At 39.2% G+C, this 21,394-nt stretch overlaps 1 protein-coding gene across 1 annotated transcript in view; it reads left to right on the top strand.

Moving 5' to 3' along the window:
• Window positions 1-9,285: 9,285 nt before the first annotated feature.
• The window catches only part of LOC150089115 (transport and Golgi organization 2 homolog), an 86,209-nt gene continuing 74,100 nt past the window's right edge, over window positions 9,286-21,394 (top strand). The window contains exon 1 of the mRNA XM_090387902.1: window positions 9,286-9,369. The gene's annotated coding sequence lies outside the window, so the exon portion shown is untranslated. The remainder of the gene's footprint in view (window positions 9,370-21,394) is intronic.

The following is a 21,394-nucleotide window of genomic DNA, read 5'->3' as shown; positions in this document are numbered from 1 at the left end:
TTCCGTCGTATAAATCCTGGCTTGGCCATTTCCAGGAAAACGATCTTTTCGAGGAAAACTTTCCTTGACTTTTTTTTTTTTTTTATCAAAGTTTTCTCTTCCTCGCTTTTTTGTACCTTCTTAAAACATTTATTGCCTGTTTCTATTTTAATCAATTAAATGTTTGCTAACTCAAACTGTAATATTACAATGTGATATTTTAAAATATTTTATATCAACATAGTTCCGGAAATGCTTGGTTTCCGAGTTTTGAGGGTCTGTCTATGACACTTAACTGTTCACATCACCTTATAGTAATTGTTCAAAATGTCCACCTTCTGCCTGAATACAGGCCTCACATCGACGTCTCATGGACTCGCGAAGACCATGCCAAATTCCTGGCATGTTTCGTATTGTGTCACAACCTGCCACAAATCGATTGCGGAGAGTTTCCACATCAGCTACCGGAGTCGAATACACCAATGACTTTAAATGGCCCAACAAGAAGAAATCTAGTCAGTTTAAATCAGACGAGCGTGGAGGCGAGGCAGTTGGTCCACCCCTCTACTTTAGGAGTCATAGATCTTGGTCGTCCTTCGTCGGCAGCACAAGATGTAAAGGTCCCATGTTCACAAAGGGCGATGGATACCTACAAACGTTTTCCTGTCTGGACATCTTCGTTCTGGGAACCTTTCATGGTACAAACGACGAGCCTCCAGAGCATTGCCGTACGCCAAACCGTACATAAAATGTATATCCGCTTGCTCCTGATTTGAGTACGTGGTCGTAATGAAAAACCACCAGTACCTTCTGTCGGTACCTTGTGATGAAGGAAATCACCTTCGGGAAATAAGACATTCCGGTTAATAACTCGGGAACCAAGCATTTCCGGAACTATATTGATATAAAATATTTTTATTGTCTACATATGAGGAACTCATTCCTGAATTTATGCCATGTATTTTTGAGCCACCCTGTATATATATATATATATAGATACATATATATAGACATACAGCGTGTCTCAAAAATATTGGTACAAACGTTTAGGGGAAGTAGGTAACATCTAAAGGAATGTGAATCGCATAGGAACCCATAACCGGAAACGTCCCGGGAAAGTAGTAGCAGGAACACGAGAAGCAGAAATGACACAAGACAGTAATTAGTGGCAAACTTTTAGTTGACATAATATTAACAATGGAGTACGAGATGAATGCATTTCGTGATGTTACAACAGATGCTCGAAGGTTCCACCATGAGACGCGATGCATGCGTCACACCGACGCAGCATGGATTGGCGGACACGGTGGAACACACCTGGAGTTTCTTTGACAGTAGCAGCAGCGCAGACGGGTCTCGCCACGTGATCCATTTCCGTCTCCACAGGCGATTCATACACGATAGATCTGAGGGCCCCCCCACAAGGCTCGATAAATCAGGTGAGCGTGGGGCCAGGCAACGGGTTCACCACGGCCAATCCATCGATGCCCAAAACGCCTGTTCAAATGGTCACGAACACACCTTCCATAATGGGCAGGCGCCCCGTCATGTTGAAACCAAATGTTGCGTCTCACATTTGCTGGAACATCGTCAAGAAATCTTACCCTGGTAGAACTTGTTCAAGAAAGATCCGATATTTAGCGGAGTTCATGCGGGATGGTAACAGGTATGGGCCGACTAAGCAGTCACCGACAATACCTGCCCACACATTTATTGCGAAGCGATGTTGTGCCGCATGGGGGTCGCACACCGTGTGGGTTGTCGTGAGTCCACACATGAGCATTGTGCTGATTGAATAAGCCTTCCCGAGTGAAATGAGCCTCATCCGTGAACAAAACATAGGCTGGAAAATTCAAGTCTTGAACACTTTCTTGGAGAAACCACTGCGCAAAAGCCACACGTGCAGGATAATCTTGGGGGAGCAGTAACTGAACCCTTTGAAGATGAAAGGAGTGTAAGGAATCGTTGTGCCAGACACGCTGCACACTGCAACGAGACACTCCTAAGGCAGAGTCAACGGCACGTGTGCAGGTAGTAGGATGATTCTGGACAGCATTCAAAAAAAAAAAAAAAAAAAATATATATATATATTTTTTTTTTTATGGCGAAACATAAAGTAAATTTTTTTTTTTAGTAATGAGTGTAAAAAAACCCAGCAAATTAAAAGCATCAACGTATTCCAAAGCAACTGTTGTTTATGTTGTAAATAACAACCTATAAAGTGAATTCTAACTACTTTATGCGCCAAATTAAAAAAAAAAAACCTTATTTCTTAAATCAAGCTTATGCCATGGCAAACGTTTAGGAGGAACTGGACAAACGTTTAGAGGGTTTGCAGATTGTACGTTCCTGTACCCTCTAAACTAAAAAAAAAAGTTATGTTAGCTTATGCCACCAAATTTGTGAAGTATTTTAGTATCCGTACGTTTTTTTCGCTTGAAACCATCCCGAATTGTGACGAAATCTAACCTGAACTATTTTCACTAGTGGAAATGAAAATTCCTACTACAAACCACAGAGTAAGATATGTCGCTACTCTGTGGTACTAGAGAGGCATGTGATGCAAGAAAGCAAGCTTATGCCGTGTCAAACGGTTTGGAGGAATTGGACAAACGTTTAGAGGGAATCAAGCTTCCCTCTAAACGCTTGCCTAGGTCCTCGTTGAATTAATTTAAGTTCTTAACTTCCACGACGATAGATGAAAATTTTTTCCAGCAATCAACTACCCGCTGGCTAAAGGCAAATTTCCCCACATCTATTCAATAACCAGTGGCTTACCTACCCGATATGGCATGGGTTGTCCCGAATTAAAACTTCAAGTCCCGCTTCCCGATAATACCATTATTTGTCCCGATAAGAGAGGAAAAAAACTGTTAATTTATTGATTTTACGTATTTTTAATTAATTAATTTTGGAATCTAACGGATGTATTAAAAATTAATTCGAATAACAATGAGAAAAAAAAAGGGAAAGGGGAACCTTTTTTTTTCTTTGTTGTTTTTAATTACATCGTCACTGAGTAATAAAGAAAAGAAAATGCGTGTTGATAAAAAATGGGCGCAATTTTTCTCAAAATTTCCCTGAAATAATTTTCTCAAATTGTATGTTCCATAGGTTACAAATGCCTCATCAGAAAGAATTTTCAACTTAATAAAAACTTTTTAAAATCTTTGGAAGGAGAAGAAATTTTAAAACTAGCGAAATCTAAAGAAAAATATATAAAGTAAAAGTAGTCTTCCTCGCTATTTTTAAAATTACCGTTATAATATTTTAGTTTATATAGGATAAATACATATTAACAACAATCATATAACAAATAAATATTACGATTGATTGATTGATAAAAATGTGTATTTTAATTGTAATTTTATATTTTTCTTTCACTTTTTGTAGGATAAAATGCTATACAGTACTATACATTTCGTTTTAAGTTGTCTGGCTTAACCAGTGTCCAAAATATGGCCACCCTCTCTCTAATTTTCCCTCAATTTGAATTTATGCCCCCTTAGGTTCGTAATCTGAGCAAGAGGAAGATCCCATCAGAATTGAGCCTGTTCAACCCATTCAAGGCCTTATACATCTCAATCTCATCACCTTGCAGGTGCCTAGTCTCCAGATGCTGCAATTTGCAATATTTAAGCATTTCTTGGTAAGAGGACCCCTTCGTTCCCCCCTCACCAATCTTGTCACCCTTCTCTGTATTCGCTCAAGCAACTCTACATCCTTCCTAAAATGAGGCTTCCAGACCTGTACACAGTACTTAAGGCGTGACTTGACCATTGCCTTATACAAATGGATACTCACCTCCTTTTCTCACTAGCAAAATTCCTGATTATCATTTATAATACCTCATGATCTGCTCTGGCCCAAAGGTGATAAACGGAGGTCAGGTTCACTCACAGAATAGTAACATATCTTTCTTTTCTGTTTGTTTACTGGCTTGGCTATCGTATTCCTTCCGGTTCTACTCGCTTGAAAAAACTCACTCACTCTAATACAAAATGGAGGTGATTAACAGCCAATCAGCGCGGAGTTAGTTCGATGTCACAGAGAAGTAAGATATGTTACTACTCTGTGATCTAACGGTACGCCGATAATACGAAACTAATACAAAGGTAGGTGATATGTTCATTGTGTTCCTCGTGCGTATTGCTCTTCCGATGACATGGCGCATTATCGTGTTGGAATGCATTTCTCTCCCGGAAAAATGCAACATGGCAGGTGACAGTAAAAATAAAAATATTACATTATGGTCTCCCGTAAATGATTACATCTATCCGTTTATGTATTATGTCTGTAAATTGCGTGTGTTCTCTGGGCGATATGCCTGTTTTGCTGGACGAAAAACCACAGTGTCTGGGCGGGGGGAACTTTGCTATCTACGCCTATGACCGCCTAACTCAGCCACAGAGTGAAAAAAAGGCTTTTAATGTTCCTCCCGTCATCGATAGGACTCAAACCCGGGCCTTTTTCACCCGATGTGAGAAGTACGGTGACGATACCACTGTGCACTGCGCAGACAGGAAGGTGACAGTAGGCCGCACCAGTGAAACGTTGCTCCATACGTACCTGTGTTCCTAGTTTTTGCCAGAAAATCATACGTCATACTAAACAATCACCTCTCCTTTCTGGATGGTAAGCATCAGGTACAGTGGGTCCATGGATTCGTGTTGATTGCGCCACACAAGAAGGCGTCAGTCGGCATGTTGCACCAAGTAAAGTGTTCGATGTCTAACGGCCCTAGGGATTTCCCCAATCTGCGCGTTGTGCATTCTGTTTGTGTATCACAGAACTCTGTGAAGGCCAGAGGTTTAAAAAGTGTAATGGGTGTGTTAGCGTTGTGTAGTGTCATGTTATGTTGTTCTTCTGACCATTTAGCCGTTGGGCCCCTAGTGGGACCACCCCGTTGCCCACACTTAGACCCGAGGAAGCAGGTCAGGGAGTAGAGGGACCGCTTAAGTACTCTGGCAGGCCCTGCCACTTAATTTCCGAAGATTTCAGAGGCAAGTGCCTAAAAAAAAAAAAAAATAAAATAAATAATAATTAAAAAATATATAATAGAAAATAAAAACAAATAAATAAAGTAAAAAAAATAGTGCGAGACAAGTTAGGGTAGGGGTAGAGTCTGAAGGAAGGGGGAGACAGGTAGAAATATGGGGATGATAGGGCAGATAACCCCAACCTGCTCAATGGGGAGAAGTCCCACCAGGAGAAAAGAGGGCAGCAGGGAGCGGAGGGGATGGAAAACTGACCCCTCCTCCCTGCCCAAGGGATGGGGATTAAAAGTAAACTGGGAAAGAGCGCCCCGTTCAGGTCGCCAATGTCAACAGTCTCTCAGATAATGGATCCATTATCCCAGACAAGAAGTACATTCAAGAGGCTGGCATTTTGCCTCCTCCGGGTGTTTCTTGGGTCTTCCTTGCCTTATCAATGGCCATTGTCTGGAGAGGTCAGGTCCAGTTTATTGCCTCTAATAGGATTAAGTCACAGTTAGGTGCTGATGGTCTAAGTTTCCATTTCTCAAGGACAACCATAGTGCATTTCCAGTGACTGCTGGCTCCCCATCGAAATACGACACATCCGGTGTTGTAAGATCGCTCCCAGTCAACAAAGGTAGGTCTCAGCGAACAGTTTGATTTCACTCTCATTGTCTCAAATTAGTAATTGGTAGTAGTATATGTCAATATTCGGTGGATCCTTACGGTATAGATCCATCCAGTAGGTGTTATTCTCAAAATGCAATATTAAGTTCAGGGTTTTCAACTTAGGTGGTTTCAATTCCCTGTGTCTCTTATTGGACGCATCATTATTTTTTCAGTTCATCCAAACGGTTTGTCAACTTGTGCTCAGTTTAGAGTATAGCCATATAGTCAGTTCCATGGCTTGCATTTAAAAGGTCCATGTCAGTGTTCGTGAGCTAACAGTCTCAAGTCCACTGTTTTCAATTTGGGTTATATAATTTTTCAGTTGCATTTTATTAGACGTATTTATTTTGTTGGTCATTTATGTCAGGGCAGTTTATCCATTTCCGATCAGTTTAGTCATATTGTCAATTCCATGGCATTAATCAGTAAGGTCCATGCTAGTGGTCTCTGTGGATGGCAGTTAATGTCCTGCGTCGGGCAAAAAAAGTTCCTGTACATACTTAGTAAAAGTCTTGTACTCTTCTGGTGAGTCCAGGAGATGTGATTCCAGATTCCGCGGGAAGTAAGTGATTTTTGTCATTAACCGGCAGCGAAGGCCCTCATAATGGGTACAGTCAAATATAATATGGTGCCAGGTCTCAACTTCCCAGCATGTGCAACATGGGTCCTCGATGATCCCAAAGTTGGTTAATTTTGCATTGAATGATCCTTAGCCGGTCAGTACTGAATAGTCCGTGGTGGAACCAAATGGAGGATTTGGATACAACATGTCAATACTAGATAAGAATTTTTTGTGATTTCGCCTTTTGTTGATGCAGTCCATCGATCCTGCCATGCCTGCTGTAGATGCCTTTGGAGTCTTGTTTTCTATGTGCTTTCTGATTCGCTGTTGGGTCTATGGTGAAATTCAAAAAGGTGCAGGGCAATCCCTTGGCAATGTAATAAGCCATACCGCAGCGTATTATCTCATGGTCTAGAGGGAGGGCCCCAGCAAGGACCTGGAGGGCGTGGGTACTCGTTGAACGGCAGGCACGCGTGATGGTAAGTAGAATCGACCGTTGGACTGTGCCCAATGTTCAAGTACTGTATTTGTACTTATCTGACTTGCACACTTGTTTTCAGTCCTCCAGTGTCCAACTAGCGTGTTGTTTACACCACAGCATTCGCCGTCAACGATGATCAGTGGCGAGGAAAGGGTGTCTCTTGTGTCGTCTGCTGTGAAACCTATAAGTCTAAGTTTGCTGCATATAGCCATTTGGGACATTGCTCTTGCATTTCCCATATTGTATTCTGAGGTCAACTGTCGCAAGTTGATCTGCCATGGAGTCTGTTCAATGTTCTGCACCCTTCGCTCACCAAGAACATTCACCTTGCATAATCTTTGCAGTTCTGTCGGCGTTAGGTAATTTCATTCGTGCGATACTATTATTTACTGAACCACAGCCTTGAACCACGGCCTTGAAGAACTGATAAAACGCGCCGTTTCCCATTTGGGACCACCCGACGCACAGCCCCTACAGTCATACCCCTTTGACGATCTTTGATATCTTTACTGCTTCGCATAACGGCTCTATTATCACTCTGACTTGCACGACTAGATATAGTGCCGCTGCTCTAACTTCGAAGCTTCTCGGCTTTTCACACAGCGAGCTATGTGAATTATCAATTATTATGACCATCCCATCCATTATGGATGGGATGGTCATAATAACTGATCACTCTATATACATGTATACCACTGTACAGGCACACTGAGTTGGATTGCATTAGTAATACCCCCCCAACGTGTATAACGTGTATATTAATTCACACATGTTTCGATCAGTTTTTGAGTTTCTGCGAGGACGAATGGGCCTTTCAGACTTCTAACCTGGTATGATTGTGGGGACATGGTGTTTAGGTGCCAGTATCTCGATTGTTATCGAGTTACTGGCACCTGCACTTACACATAATTATATGATTATATGGCACCTACACCTAATCTTATATCTCAATTGTTGTCGAGAAATATGATGGTGTGCTCTTGTTCTGTGGTTTCACAACACTACCGTGACTGGCTCAATAGCGGTCGAACAGTCAGCCATAGGTCACGTAACAAGTGAGACAACCTAGTGTGGTCTACTCCCGTGGTGAGCATAGTCTGTCTCGTGCCGCAACAAATTAGCGACGCAGCGCTATGGCCTAGCTAAACACGAAGCACAACAATCGAAAGCAAGAGCAATATCCACGTGGAGTATGCAACGGACAGTAGCTCATATAGACTGTCTGCCTGAGTAGCACAGTGGTATCGTTACCTTCCTTCCCACACCGGGTGGAAAAGGCCCGGGTTCGAATCCCGTCGATGACGCGAGGTACTTAAATGGAGTGGCTGAGTTGGTCGGTCTCACGTGTAGATAGCAAGGTTCTCCCCACAGAAACTGGGTTTTTTGCATCCATCAAATAGGCAAACCGATCAGAGAACACACACGCAATTTACAGACACAAATACGGGTACATGTATTAAATTATGGGTGACCTTAATATAATAATAAATAGCTCATATAGACTATGGCTGTCATGGGTACTCGTGCTCCTTGTGAGACAAGACACTGCACCTTATATGAGCACGTCAGCAACACTGGAACACTAACGTGGGAATCTACCGCCTGGTCTGATGAATCCTGTTTACAACACTGTCACGCTGATGGGCCTCTATCAACAAGACGACGCTCTATGCTACAAGGCCCAGCTGATTACTAACTGGTTTCGGGAATGTGACAATAAATTCTCTGTTCTTCCGTGCCTGACAAACTCAGCCGATCTCAACTGAATTGAACATGTTTTGAACCTACTTAAAAAGGGCATATGATGCTACGACTATTCACCTACCCCTGCGCACTTTGAAGAGTCCATGTCAAGATGTGTATGGGGAAAAGGTACGACGTATTTTACATATATAGAATGACTGAAAATAAATCGAAGTGAGCTTTTTTTTTTTTTTTTTTAATTAAAGAGGGTGTTCTGTTTTTTTTTTTTTTTTTTGTTTTTTTTTAATTTATATATAGGGAATTCAAATGTTATGTTATGTTAGGGAAATCTTGTCTGAGGAACTGTATATCAATGTTCTGCTTGAAATATTAAGTTTAATTGGAACTAGAGGTACGATATGTAAAGAATAATAATAAATTTAGTTTATTATTTTCTTACCCGAGATTAACATCGGCTGGAACATTTTAGTTGTTATGGAAAGCGATAACAAGAGTTAAATTATGAAAACCTAAGTTGTAGTTGGGGATGTGTCATCATGGAATAGGGCGCAATTATTATGATAACGTGCTGTAGGATTTGACTGTCGCTAAAATGTTTTCTCCCTTTCATTTAGATCCTGCAGATGTGGAATTTGCAACATTTTGGCCCTTTCTCGTTGCCAGTTCAACTTAAGCGTAATAATTATGAGATATACTTGAGAAAAACAAACCCACTTACATATACTGTACACAGAAATTCAAAGTCGCATTTCAGGCTTGGATGTCTAACCTCTACGGTTACAGACTGATATTATTTATTATTATTATCAGCCATATGGTGCAAGGAAGCCTGAGGCTTATGCTGCACCAGCCAAAAAAAAAAAAAAAAAAAAAAATTCTGAACGACCCCAGAGAGAGAGAGAGAGAGAAGTAGAAGAGAATCACCAAGAAAGAGGATGATATCTAGCTCGTAACCCTGGGTGTGCCAAGTCCATATTCACCAGATGCGAGCCCCTAAGGTACCTTACTAAATTCATGTTTAGAGCTTCTAAACAGATCAAAGCTTTATATTGCATTTGCGCTGACATGTGAATACGAGACGAATCCACAGAACTAGAAAGGAACCGTGCATAAAATTTGACGTTTGTCAAGTGGGCTGTGCTTTCCAGTTAGTGAAGTCCAGTTACATTTTTTGTTTTCCAGGACTTCAGTTTCTCTGTATTGCATTTGGCTGTTAGAGTGAAATAATTACACCATGAATGTGTATATTCATGGTGTAACTATAGGTATATCTGCAAGTGACTGAAATGGGACACTTGTATAATGAGAAAGCCTGTAAAAATTGGAAAGTTGTAGCTTTTTACAATTCCTACCCTAAATCCATTCTTTAAGTTGTCAGAATTTTATTTGTTGGGGGAAAATGCATTCAGTATTGCTTTAGAAATTTTCAGTATTACTTCCCACTGCTAGAAGTTATTTCCAGACTGTTTTAAATTTTCACAAGATACTTCATTTGTTGAAAAATGTGAAAAGACATCCACCCGTCTTGTATCATTTTATGTGGTTTTGTTGTTCTATTTGAAATTCACATTTAAACACCCTAAAAATGCCTAATTGTTTATAACAAGAATAAAACATCACTGAAGCACTACATGAACTGCACCGCACAGTGATGCAACTGGGTAGCCCAACCATTAAATTACTAAAATATAAAATAGTTTTACCATATGAGAAATGCTAGCATTGAAGGGGGAATGATATGAACTTTAATACAATTCCCCAAATTCAAAATTAATTCTACTTTTGTAACTTAGGAATAGGTAACGTTCTGAGGTGCCAAAAGTTGGAAAGAATTTAAAAGTGGAATGGGCAGGTTCACAACAGATCATTATATAGGCCATAAGATGTAAGAAAAGACATTTGCTGCATCTGATAAAAAAACTTCTATACAACCCCCATATCCTTTTATCATACTCTTCCCACTGTCAAAAGTAATTCATCCAGTTGCCACTTACATTTCCAGACAACTTCAGCTACCCAGAAGGCAATTTTTTTTAGTGACTAACAACACACTGTGTATCTAAAATATATTTCTTGCCCAAATGCCTAAGAGTATGAATGAAGTTATTTATGCACACACATTTCTACTACCAAGGTAATTTTAATGCATCATTTGATTATATCTCATATTGTGAATGAAATATAATCACAATATATACATGAAGAAGAATGAACTCACATCTCTTGAGTATGGACTCGGCACACCCAGGGTCCTGAGCTGAATATCATCATTCTTCTCTTTCTTGGTGATTCCCTTCTACTTCTGACTTGTTTTTTCTCTCTCTCTCTGTTTCTCAGAGTAACTCGGAAATTTTTTTTGGGTGGTGCAGCATTCAGGCTTTCTTGCACTATATGGCTAATAATATTAATAACATCCTCTTCATGTACAGATATAAACTTCCCAAGGTTAGGAAGCTCATGTCTGTACACGAAGAGGAAGTTCATTGAATTTCTCAAATATTTTATGCAGCCTGATCTTTATGTCCAATTTTAATGTAAAAATTTCACCATCATTCAGTTCTTCCAATGCCTTATACCATTTCTGTTAGATCAGTGAGATGCCTTATTCCCAATTCTAACTCTCTGGCTCATACCTTTGCAGTCTCTCCTTGTTTGAATCCTGTTTGCTATTTATAAGGACCAATTGTCTGTTTTCGTACTCTCTAGCTAAAAGTATGATACTGTAACAGGGCACACACACTGTGGGAGGGATAAAATTTGCAAGGGTGATTTACTTATTAATGAAATTAATGCACAAATAAATGTAAATAAAAATATAATAATAAACTTTGAAAAGTTCATAAATTGTAAATAAAATTCTCAATTAATGCACTGTTACATTGTGAATTTATTGAGAAAACTTATGCCACTGAGGAAATAAATGGCCTATATATGAAGTCAGGGCTTGCTTAAAGGGGAACAGGTATTCTGCGTGTTATCAGACACTCAGTCTAAAACACTGTTGGATCCAATGTCTTTCTATTACAGAAGATTTAGGAGAAGTCCGGTTGGCCTGCCTCCCTAAAATCCACTCATGCACACCTTCTCGATGGTAAGCCCTGTTACGTCACTTAGGTGGCAATGAACGTGTAGAGTGGTTCTCTTCAAGATGCCTGGTCAGCGTGAAGAGGAAAAGACCAAACCCTCCAGCATATGACAGCACGACGAAACAAATAGCCCTCAGTCCCCAGCGGCTTTCACTCCCCCTCTTATGGCAGCGAGAGGATCAGAGTGGAAGCAGATAATCGTACCCAGAGAATGCTAAGAATCTCTGGGTACGACCAGGCTGCCATGCACAGAAACTGAACTTGGCCTGTTACAATGTAAGAACGCTCATCGGTGAAGACAGGATATTAGATCTGGAAAAGGAACTAGAAAATGTGAATTGGAATATCATCGGTTTGACTGAAATAAGAAGAAGAAATGAATCACTTATAAGTTTATCAAGTGGAAATCTGCTGTACACCAATGGAAACAGTGAAAGGAGCAAAGGTGGAGTTGGGTTTCTAGTCTATAAAGATATAAAAAACAACATTTTGGAATTCAAAAGTACATCACCAAGGGTGTCAAGACTAATACTCAAGATTTCTAAGAGGTACAAGCTAAAGGTTATTATTATTTATACACCAACATTGAGCCATGATGATGATGATGAAGAGGTTGAAAAATGTACACCGAAATTGAGAGTCTTCTAGATGAGCAGAAAACCCAACACACTATTATTCTAGGCTCGACGTAGCCCAGTGGTCAGGAGCAAGAGTGCATAGCACGCGTTCCTTGAGTGGACCAAGGTTCAAGCCAGTGACTACTAAATACGATAAATATTTTATTTTATTTTTTTTTTTTTGTAGTTGTTGGCACATAGGCTTCTGTGGCCATAATGCACCTCCCAAGGTTTTTGCAGTACTTTGATCCAAGCCCGAGGCGGGAATCGAACCCGCGACCTTTGGGTTGCCAGTCAGGCACTTCACCCACCCGGCTAGCCCGGTCGACATATATATAAATATTTGTATTGAAGATTTATTGTAAACTCTACTGACTTGGTTGTCGTGCTGGAGTATAAACAGAAAAAAAAAAAAAAAAAAAAAATTATGGGGGACTTCAATGCTTAGGTTGGAAAAAGACAACACAGAAAGGAAAATTTTGGAAATTTTAGAATTGGTGAAAGAAATGAAAGAGGTGGAAGACTTGTGGAATTTGCAGAATCTCAATGATTGTCAGTAATGAACACTTTTCTCAAGAAAAGGGCGAACAGAAATGGAAATGAAAGAGCCCAAATGGATTAACAACTAATGAAATCGACTTCATCCTCACTAACAGAAAATATATCGTGAATGATGTTACCGTCCTGAATGAGGTAAATATTGGAAGTAATCACAGAATGGTAAGATGCACACTTGATATAGATGTAGGAAAGGAAAGGAAAAAACTGACTCGAGTAAATAATACGAAAGTCTTTGAGATAACAAGAGGAGAAAGAGCAGTATGTACTGGAACTTAAGAACAAGTTTGAGCTTCCGCAGACTGCTCAGGACCAAGATATCGATGAGGAATACTACAACTTTCTGAAAGTGATAAAGCCCAAGAAACCTATAGGAAAAAAGAAATCCAAAGAAGAAAAAATTAGTCAAGAAACACTTGTTATCATGAACCGAAGGTGACAAATGAAGAGCAAGATAAACACCGACAAGAAGAAAATTGAGTATACTGAGTTATGCGAAGCCATTAGAAAGAGACTCAGAGAGGACATAAGAAGATTTAACACAAGAAAAGTAGAACAAGCATTAAGGGAAAACAAAGGACCTAAATCAGCAGCCATGAGCAGTAATACAGAAAGACAAATGATACTGAAACTGAAGAATAGTGATGGTGTACTTATAAACAGCAAAGAAGGCATAACTCAAATAGCAGAAGACTACTATAGAGAATTATACAAGGAGCAGGGGAATGATGTCAGCAGTGGGGAAGATGGATCGCAAATTAGCAACACATATGACATACCCAATATTCTTCCTGATGAGGTAGAACATGCGTTGAAGAAAACGAAGAATCAGAAAGCCCCAGGGGAAGATGAATTACTGTAGAGTTGTTAAAATTGGGAGGAAGAGACATAACACAAAAACTTGCAAGGCTCTTCACAAAATGCATATAAAAAGGTGTGACACCTAAGCAGTGGAATAATGCAATCATAGTTTTGCTGCATAAGAAAGGAGATAAATCAGAAATTGGAAATTATAGACCAATTAGCTTGTTATCCCACATCTACTAATTGTTCACAAGGGTCATTAATAACAGATTAGAAAGAATACTTGATGAGAATCAACCGAATGTGCAAGCTGACTTAGGACAGGATTCTCAACTATGGATCACTTTCATGTAATATCATAGCTAATGGAGAAAGCAAATGAATATAAAACACCATTATTCCTGGCATTTGTGGATTATGAAAAGGTATTTGACTCCACACAGCATAAGGCAATGTTTCAAGTACAGGAAAGACAAGGCATAGATACCCATATATTATGATTTTGAAGAAAATATATGAGAACGCTACCTCCTTTATTAGACTAGACAAAGACAGTATCAAATTTAAAATCGAGAAAGGAGTTCGACAAGGGGAGACAATATCTCTGAAGCTGTTTATTGCTGCTCTTGAGGAAGCTTTCAGAAGATTAGATTGGTCGCAGAAAGGAGTCAGTGTGAAAGGAGAATACCTAAACCATTTACGATTTGCAGATGACATTAGGCCTCTCCGTAGCCAGGTGGGAAGGAGCAGCAGTGCGTAGCACACGCTTCTTGATTAGACCGGGGTTCGAGCCCGTCACCACCAAATATGGAGGATGGAAAGGTCAGGGAATGGCCACCGCATATCCTGGAGCAATATGGCCTTAGTTGCTAATGCTCCTAGAAACCAAATAACAAACAAACAAATAAACAGCAGATGACATTGTGGTCATAAGCCACGATCCCAAAGAATTAGAGGAAAATCTTAATCAGTTATGCAGAGTTAATAAGGGTTTTGGACTAAAGATGAATATGGCTAAAACAAAAGTAATGATGAAAAAGTATGCCGAAGAATGGGACATAATGATTGAAGGAGCAGTAATTGAAATTGTGGAGTCATATACTTCTCGGGGACAAGTTATTAGCTGTAATAATGATAAATGGCTGGAAGTCAAGAGAAGAATAAATTTTGGATGGATAGCATTCAGGAAATATAGTCACATACTGAAGAGCAATATCCCAGTTTGTCTGAAACGTAAAATAATGAACCAATGTATACTCCCCACCATGACTTATGGAAGTGAAACTTGGGCACTCACCAAAAGAATGGAAGAGAAGCTGAGAACTACACAGCGAAGAATGGAACAAATTATATTGGGAATCAGACTGTTAGATAAGAAGAGAAACACATGGATTAGGCAGCAAACTCAAGTAAAGGACATTCTTATCGAAACTAAAGAACTAAAATGGTGTTGGGCAGGACACATAGCTCGAAGACATGATGACAGATGAACTAAGAAAATAACAGAATGGCACCCAAGAGGAGCTAGAAGAAACTCTCGAAGACTACGGCAAAGATGGATAGATGAAATTCACGAGTTTGTGGGTAGTAAATGGATGGCCATTGCACAAAAGAAGGGACTGGAAAGTTGCTGGAGAGGCCTTCATCCTGCAGTTAATTGAAAATGGCTGATGATGATATGAAGTCAAAATAGTATTGCAATTAAATTGTAATTAATATATTTAATAATTATCTATCTATACATTAAAAACGTTTTCCTCCTAGTGATATTTATTCGAGCCAATGGGAGAAGAGGGCGAGGCAATTAAGTCACTACAAATGCAATTAATTATTGACAACTGCCTCCGTAACGTTCACCAACTTCGTGCACGTGATTCTAAGTCTAACATTTGATGTTCCATTGTAATGTTTTTTGTATATTAATGAATATTGTATATTTGTAAATATTCTAGTTTAGTTTTTTGTAAATATTTGTTAAATTTGATAATTGAGAGCTATTAAATGCTCAATAATTCCTATATTCTATTATATTATAAATCAACAGGGATTACCTTTATTTTAGATATAGGAAGCTTCTTTTCCAACTCTCCTAGTCCAACTCACTAATAATTCTTGAGGATGGCGATATCTATTTTGTAAAGCAGGTGGGACATCTTCCCCACTGTCAGAACCGAAGTGTTCAGACCGTGGAAAAGAAGCTTCCTATATCTAAAATAAAGATAAATATTTGTATAGTTTGTAAATATTTCAGTTGATTATTTTAGTCCTGCTCTTTCGGATGCAACAATATTCCTCATGTATTTAGGATCCCGAAGCAAAAGGCCTTTTTCCTAAGTGACCTTGTAAACACATGTAAATAATTACATAGTGATATTGGGTGAAGTCCAGTATAGTATACACCGGCAGGTACTTCGATGAAAGGGAGGAAGACTGTGGTAATTGACAAGTGAAGTCACCTCCCTTTTCTGATTGTTTTGTGTCATCGAGGAGGGGGCTTAGCTTAAGTAGGGAGTTTATCCCTCCATCCCGCTGTTTTAAAATGGGAAAATGAGTTCCTGATTTAAAAACAGTGGCAAATGTTTGAGAAAAACACCCTAAGCATATCAACCTAGGAGGACAGTGGATGGGGAAAGCAGTGGCATCTGCCAGTCACTGCTTTCCCACTGTTTTGCTTGCCACCATGTTGGAGGGAGTATGCTGTTCTGGAGTTTTACGGTGATATTTATTCGACTTTGAGAATGCTGCGCACTAAAATCGCACAGGTAAATAATTACATAGGTCATTTCCTGATTAGATATCGCCCGGTGTCTTTTCTACGTAAAAGACACCTGTCTTTTACGTAGAAAAGAGATTAACTGAATCAGAGAAATATTGTATTGAAATTACATAGACCTCTTTTTTAAATATATTTTTTAAAAGATTTTTTTTGTTATAATTATTATATCCAAAATTGATACTTAACCTTTATCTGATTGCATTGCATCTGACAGATGGCACTTTTTAAAATTTTTCTGTTAATTTTTTAAATCTGGAAATAAAATGAAATCCTCTTGGGTACCTTTGCCCACCAATATTCTATAAATGGTTATACTGTAATTTCTGTTTTCATTTTGATATACTATTGATTACAAGGCATTAAATTTTTGTTTGGCCTTTAACAGATGGCAGGTGAGAAAAGATGACTACCTTTCTTTTATGCCACTCCCATTCCCACGTGGTCTCTGTGAGATGCCATCAACAGGTGTCTAATCTTGTCATAATGTTTTGATTTCACTGGCTACACATAAACTAGTCTTGTCTAATCTTGCCGTGATGTTTTGATTTCACTGGTTAAAACATAAGTGTGTTATAGGCACAGTGACTTTGATGAATACAACAAACAACTGTACAGAGAAATAGTGGGTCATTAAATCCGAATGTCTTATAATGGGGGATTTTAGCTTTCCTGATATTGACTGGAACTTGTGGCTTGGTCACTTACACACTAGTAAGACTTTTGTGGATTTATTGGATGATTGTTCTTCAGAGCAGCATGTTCGAGAGCCATTCAGAGGGAGTAATACTTTTGGTTTGATTTATCAGCAGTGATTTCATGTGTTAAGAATCTGCAGATAAATGAACCACTAGGAGGCAGTGATCACAGTGCACCGATGTGGGATTTACATAAAGCTGTAACTACTATCAGGGATAAAAGGAAGGGTTTTTGCTTTCGTAAAGGTGACTACAGTGGTCTCAGAGATTTTTTAAATTTTATACAGTGGGACCAACTGATGATGAATTAAGAATCCTTCCTATTAGCTTCCAAGAATTAAACTTGGAGGCTACTAGGCTTTCATACCAACTAAGAAATACTGTTTAAGGTTTAGGCCAAAACGGATGTCAAATTTACCTAATGAGACTCGTGGTAGAGAAGAAAAATGCATGGGACGCATATAAATTATCAGGAGACACAGATGCCTATGGTAGATATAAGATAGTCTGTAATCAAGTCACAAAAGATGTTAGGCAAACAAAGGCAGATTACTAGAAATCTTTGGCAAAGGATGCAAAGAAAAACAGTAAAGACTTCTTTACTTATGTAAACTGTAGAAGGAAGGCGATGAATCAGATTGATCCCCTTGACATCGACAGTTCAATTGTTGATGAACCTGCTGAGGTAGCTGAAAAACTGAATGAGTATTTTGCATCTACATTCAAATGTGAGGAGGTATGTAGGGAAGTGGAGGCCAGAAGCTTATCAAATTCTGGTAGGTAGCTAAATAATTTTGTAATAACTCAGAATAAAGTGGAGGAGGAATTGTTGAAATTGAACATAAAAAAGGCACCTAGGGGCGGAGGGGATCTATCCAGTTATATTAAAGGAAGTAAGCAAACCCTTAGCCATAATTATGAAAGCTTCCTTGACTCAGGGGAGGTCCCCATGAACTGGAGATGAGAAAATGTGTCCCTAATTCACAAAGGGAGATCAAAGGGTGAGACGAGTAATTACAGACTTGTTAGTCTCACTTCTGTTCCAGGGAAAATAATGGAGTCACTGGTTAAGGAAGCAATGCAGGATCATCTAGACAAGACTGCAGTTATAGTTCAGAATCATGGGTTTGTTAAGGGGAAGTCTTGTCTGACAAATTTGATTGGATACTATTTTTTTTTTTTTTTTTTTTTTTTTTTACGAGCATTAGCAACTAAGGCCATATTGCTCTGGGGCTATATGGTGGTCACTCCCTGACCTTTCCACATCCTCCGTATTTGGTGGTCACAGGCTCGAACCCCGGTTTAATCAAGAAGTGTGTGCAACGCACTGCTGCAACTGCCCACCTGGCTACGGAGGCGCCATTGGATATTATGATATGGTCACAGAGGAACGCGATGCAAAAAATAATGTTGATTTCATATACTTGGATATCAGGAGAGCTTTTGACACTGTTGCGCATGGAAGACTACTGTACAAATTGGAGCAGTATGGCATTAAGGGCAATTTGCTACAATGAATAAAAGGATGGTTGACTGGGAGAAGACAGAGAGTGGTAATCAATGGACACTGCTCTTTGTAGACTAATGTTATTGGTGGAGTTATGGGCCCAAGGTTTGGTGTTGGGCCCATTTTTGTTTTGTATATTTATCAATGATATTGATGAAGGTTTATTAGCATTAGTAAAGGCACATGATACAAGAAAGCAAGCTTATATAGCATCAGCCAAAAAAAAAAAAATCAAATTTCACCCATCCACTCACTCCAGATGTTTGTCTAGTTCTGCCTTGAATCTGTTTAAGTTATCAACTTCTACAACGATAGATGGCAGTTTGTTACAGCAATCAAACACCTGCTGGCTAAAGGCAAACTTCCGCACATCTATCCTACAACTGTCTTTCCTCAATTTGAATTTATGCCCTCTCAGGCGATTATTCTGAGCAAGAGGAAGAATCCCATCAGCATTGAGCATGGTCAAACCATTCAACGCTTTATAAACCTCAATCAGATCACCTCACAGGTGCCTAGCCTCCAGACACTGTAACTTGCAAAACTTAAGCCTTTCTTCGTAAGAGCAACCCTTTGTTCCATTCACTAATCTTGTTGTTGTTCTCTGCACTTGCTCCAGTAGCTCTACATCCTTTCTAAAATGAGGCCTCCAGACCTGTATACAGTACTCAAGGTGTGGCCTGACTATTGCCTTTACAAGGGGATAATCACCTCCTTATCCCTGCTAGAAAAATTCCTGTATATCTTTGACAAGACATCTTGAGCTGCTCTTGCATTTCTCACTGCTCAGAAAACTTCATATCTGCTTGCACAATTATCACGAGGTTCTTTTCATTCTCTAGCACTGTCAGCGTAGTACCACACAGTTGATATGTTACTCTGGGGTTACTGCTTCCCATATGCAGTACTTTACAATTGTCAATGTTAAACTTCAGTTGCCACCTCTCAGCCCATCTGCTCAACTTTTCTAGATCCTGTTGCAGCAGTATACTGTCATTAGTGTCATTAACAACCCTGCCAACCTTTGTATCATCTGCATACTTCAACATACCATCATGATATACTGACTGATATACCATCATCAGTATCATTAAGAAATACAGAAAACAACAATGGGCCCAACACTGAACCGTGAGGTACTCCACTAATAACATTAGTCCACGAAGAGCAGTGTACATTGATTACCACTCTCTGTCTTCTCCCACTCAACCATCCCTTTATCCATAGCAGCAATTTGCCTCCAATGCCACACTAGTCTAATGTTTTCAGCAGTCTTCCACGTGCAACAGTATCAAAAGCCTTTCTAAGACCCAAATATATGATATCGAAGTTATTCCTTGCATCCAGTTCCTTTGTGACTACATCATAGTATCCAATCAAATTGATCAGACAAGACTTTGCCTTACGAAAACCATGCTGTGTTCGAGCTATAAGTGAAGTCTTGTCTATATGATCCTACAGTGCTTCTTAACCAGTGCCTCCATTAATTTCCCTAGAACAGAAGTTAAACTAACACATCTGTAATTACTTGTGTCCCCCTTTGATCCTCCTTTGTGAATTGGGGTCACATTTGCACCTCTCCAGTCCATAGGTACCTCCCCTGAGTCTGAGGAAGCTCTTATAATTATGGCTAAGGGTTTGCTTACTTCTTTTGTTGCCTCCTTTAATATAACTGGATAGATCCCATCCACCCCAGGTGCCTTTCTTAAGTTTATCTTCAACAATTTCTCCCCTACTTTGCTTTCAGTTATTACAAAACATCTATATATCATGATACTGTGGCACATGGTAGACTACTGTACAAATTGGAGCAGTATGGCATTAAGTGCAAGTTTCTACAATGGATAAAAGGATGATATCAGGCTTAATGTCAAAATTTGCATATGATAAAAAGGTCAGCAGGATTGTTAATGACAGTATGCTACTGCAGCAGGATCTGGAAAAGTTGAGCAGATGGGCTTAGAAGTTTAACTTCTAATGTAAAGTATTTCATATGTAAAGTATCCCCGAGTAACGCCTCAACCTAAAAGTTGAGATGTTACTCGTGGAAAAGGACCTGGGGAATTGTGCAATCAGATTTGAACTTTTCTGAGCAGTGCAGATAGCTCATGGTGTCTTGTCAATGATATACAGTTAGTTCCCGACTTACGTAAGCCTGAGTTACGTAATTTCAGACTTAGGTAAATTTTTTTAGTAAAATTGTAAAGATACTTTCTCTATTATTTTTAAGAGTGAAGTCAAATGAAGGAACAATAAGTATAAGTTTTTATTTTCATTCCCATACAAACTGTTGGATAATAACGTGCAACATAACTAGAATCTAGGTAAAGAAATTTCATTTTCTGCTTTAAAAATTCTGAAGTAATATTGGACAATATGTGTTTGAGACAGGGGAACTACATTGAAGCACTTCAGAGAAACCCCCACAACGTTTAAGCCATGTGGACTGTGTCCCATCAATTATTTGTTTGGAGAATTACACTCTATCCTTTTAACATCCTTTCAAGAGTTCGGAATGATTTGACACCAACTTGTGTGAGTGGAGTTTGGAAAAATCTTCTAAAAAATACTGAGCTCGACAATGAAGGCTTCAACAAAGATGAGCTGATGTCTTCTGTTACCAAAGAAATTGTAAACTTAGCGCAGGAGTTGCAACTGGTTCTGAAGAACAAAGATGTAGACGAGCTTGTGGATGAACGAGGTGAAGATTTAACAACAGAAGGCCTAGCCCAGTTGAACGTGTAAATAGCTGAGGAGCAAGGAAGGGCTGAATCCGTTGAGGAACTGGAGCAACCCAAGGAGCAGTTCAAATTAAAGGAAATGGCAGAAGCATTTTGTAAAATTCAGGAAGGTCTCTATTGATGGAATGGATGAAAACACTAAACTTTTCTTGAAAATAGAAAGAAAAGTTCAAGATTGCTTATCACAAAATTTATGAAGAGAAAAAAAAAATATACGAAACAGATGAAGTTCGAAGATT

Source organism: Mastigoproctus giganteus, chromosome 2 (assembly GCF_048544385.1).
Source record: "Mastigoproctus giganteus isolate SK-2022 chromosome 2, ASM4854438v1, whole genome shotgun sequence".
Taxonomy (NCBI): Eukaryota; Metazoa; Arthropoda; class Arachnida; order Uropygi; family Thelyphonidae; genus Mastigoproctus; species Mastigoproctus giganteus.
The sequence above is the reverse complement of the archived record's forward strand: the minus strand, read 5'-3'. Positions and strand labels throughout refer to the sequence as shown.